General features: G+C 36.1%; 1 protein-coding gene across 4 annotated transcripts in view; it reads left to right on the top strand.

Moving 5' to 3' along the window:
* The window catches only part of LOC106870412 (otoferlin), a 360495-nt gene that overhangs the window by 246744 nt on the left and 110095 nt on the right, over positions 1–3656 (top strand). The window lies entirely within an intron of this gene.

Below are 3656 nucleotides of genomic sequence, written 5' to 3'. Positions count from 1 at the left end.
CATAATAATAATAATAATAATAATAATAATAATAATAATAATACATAATTTTCTTATGGTTTCTTAAACATTCACTTGAACAAAACTGTACAAATCCAAATATATGGTACCCTAGGCATAACACCTACATGAACTTCTAACTTGTTGTCTCTTGAGGTCTCTGGGTGAGACTTGGATCCAACTTGTACAAATGCAAAACAAAAGTCAAACATAAAATAATAATAATAATAATAATAATAATAATGATAATAATCGTTTCTACTATAGGCACAAGGCCCGAAATTTTGGGGGAGGAGATAAGTTGATTACATCGACTCCAGTGTGTAACTGGTACTTATTTCATTGACCCCAAAAGGATGAAAGGCAAAGTTGACCTTGGGAGAATTTGAACTCAGGACATAAAGCATTTTGCCCAGCATGCTAACCATTCTGCCAGCTTGCTGCCTTGATAATAATAATAATCCTTTCTGTTATAGGCACAAGGCCTGAAATTTTGGGGGTATGGGTTAGATCAATTACATCAACCCCAATGCTCAGCTGGTACTTAATTTATCAACCCCAAAAGAATGAAAGGCAGTCAATCTTAGCAGAATTTGAACTCAGAAGGTTAAAGATGGGCAAAATGTTTAGTAGCATTTTGTCTGGCATGCTAACAATTCTGCCAGCTCACCACCTCAATAAAAATAATAATAATAATAATAATAATAATAATAATAATAATAATAATAATAATAATAATAATAATAATAATGATAATAATAATAATAATAATGCTGGTGGTAAACCTGTCCATTCTGACAGCTGATTATCTTGAAAGATTCATATTTGATTCAGCATCTATTAGAAGCACCATTATTTCTTTCATCTGGACTATCTCTTTGCACTTTGAAAAATCTTCTGAGACAAGCTGTGTGTTTGTGTATGTGTGTGTAGGGGGGTGAGGGGCATGTATATGTGTGTGTCTGTGTATATCTGTACGTGTTGGTTTTACGGAGGTTGATGTGATGAAGGCAGACACAGAAAGTGAAAAACATTCAAGATGAACAGTTATGTAATCGTAAATGGAAACATTTTCAGAGATGGTTTAAAAACACAAAAACAAAACAAACCAACAACAAACAAAAGTCAGTGGTTTTTCTCCTTTCTTTATTTTTATTTATTATTAATATCAATATATATTTTTTTTTTATCTAATTTTATTAATTTATGACCCTGCTAATAGGTTGTGCTTTCGCATTGCACTTTTTTCTTCCTGTCTGAACTTTTCATTTTTTTATTATTATTTTTTTTTTTTTTGATGTCTTAATTTTTCTTTTATTTCCTTGATATTTTGACATAGCAATATTTCTGTATCTATTTTATTTTACTCAATAATTCTGGTTATTTACCATGTGCCATTGTGCAGTTTGAAAATGCATCAGAAAGCGACAAGATTTACCACTGCAGTTGCGACCTTTTGAATTCTGCTGGTTTCTGCTTTCTCTCATTTTTGAAGCTTTGCTGACAGTCCACTTTTGGTTTACATTAGAATCAGATTCATCAACTGAATGAAGACAGAAGCCATTATATACACTCATATATATGTGTGCATGTATGTATACACATCTATAGGTACATACATACGTACATATCTATATATGTATACATATATAAATGCATGTGTACATACACACAGATATGTATATATGCAGGTGTTTATATATTTATGTGCGCGAGCGTATTGATATATGTGTGCGTATACATATATAGTTTATGTATACATGTGGAAATAAGTATATATGTTTATACTTATATATGTATGTGTAAATATGTGAATGTGCATATTTTCATACATGAATACACATATGTATACATATGTACATGTGTGTGTGTGTGTGTGTACATACATACTCATGTGTGTATGTATATGTGTGTCATGTGGTGGGATGTATAGTTTATACACACACACACACACACACACACACACACATATATATATATATAAGATCTTGACCTAAGTGTCTCTGCAAAGTTGCAAAATGTAAATAAACTTTCTTTCCTAGTTAGGTTTCCTTGGTGGAAATCATTTTTTTTTTACCTCCCACTATAACCCCGAACCCTCGGCCTCCCCTCCTCCTCTGCTAACAGATCCTTATCATCATCAACACCATCATCATCACCATCATCATCATCATTACAACAATGTTATTTGTTTTTTTTTTCTTCTGCAATGGCATAACTCATTACGCCATGACTTATTAAAGTTCTTAGCTTTGGCATTTGCCAGACATCATACAAACCAATATTTTATATATATATACATATATATATATATACATATATTCTTTTATTATTTTCCTTGTTCCCGTCATTTGGCTGTGGCTATGCTGGAGCATTGCCTTTTAGTCAAAGGAATTAACCCCTGGACTTATTGTATCGGTGACGGGGTGAGAGAATTTGCAACTGATCAACTCAGGGACCAGTCTAAGAAAGGAAGAAAAAAGATGAACTAGCCGCTGGTCACTTCTATTCTAGCCTTTCTCCTTACCCTTCATCCACTTCCCCCTTCTTTTAATGTCTGTTGTCCATGCTGGCATGGGTTGGACGGTTTGACTAGGGCTGGTAATCTGAGGGGCTGTACCAGACTCCAATCTGATTTGGCATGGTTTCTGTGACTGGATGCCCTTCCTAACACCAACCGCTCCAAGAGCGTAATGGGTGCTTTCATGTGCCACCGGCATGGGTGCCAGTTGTGTGACACCAGTATCCACCATGACTACAATTTCACTTCACTTGATGGGTCTTCTTCTCAAGCACAGCATATTGTCAAGGGTCTTTCGGTCATTTGTCATATATGATGCGTAATGTCAGTGTGCATGCATAACAGAGTGTAAATGATTGAGAGGAAAACTGGGTGTAAGAGGCATCAGATGTGTGCGAGAGAGAAGACTGCACTGGTTTGGTCATGTGATGCATATGAATGAGGTCAGCTGAGCACTTACGTCCCGAGCTCTAATTGTGGAGGGTACCTGTGATAGGGGTACAACCAGGAAGACGTTGAATATATAAGTATGTATGTGTATATATATATATATATATATATATATATATATAATTACACACGCATGATGCCAGTGGCGCCTGACTGACTCCCATGCCAGTGGCATGCAAAAGGCACCATTCAAATGTGGTCAATGCCAGTACCGCCTAACAGGCCCCATTGTTGAGTGGCACGTAAAAAGCACCGGCTACATTCTTGAAGTGGTTGGCGTTTGGAAAGGCATCCAGCTGTAGAAACCTTATTGGAGCCTGGCGCGGTCTCCTGGCTTGCCAGTCCTCAGTCTACTCATCCAACCCATGCCATCATGGAATGCAGACGTTAAACGATGAGGATTATGATGATGATGATGATGATGATGATGATGCACACACAAACAAACTGAGAGAGTGAGAGATTGATAGCTAGTTGTCTTTTGAAAGAGGTTTCTTATTAAATTAGAAGATAATGCTGGAATTTTTTCTAAATAATCTCCAACACCTACTTTCTCTCTCTCCCCCCCTCTCTCTCTCTCTCTCTCTCTCTCTCTCTCTCAGTAGTCTGTGATTTATCATCTCTTCAGCTTTTGGCATTAAAATAGAGGTTGACAATCTCGAATGTTATGTACTACTTAACATAT

Source organism: Octopus bimaculoides, chromosome 23 (assembly GCF_001194135.2).
Source record: "Octopus bimaculoides isolate UCB-OBI-ISO-001 chromosome 23, ASM119413v2, whole genome shotgun sequence".
NCBI classification, from domain to species: Eukaryota; Metazoa; Mollusca; class Cephalopoda; order Octopoda; family Octopodidae; genus Octopus; species Octopus bimaculoides.
Note: the sequence above shows the minus strand (reverse complement) of the source record. Positions and strands in the feature narration are given on the sequence as shown.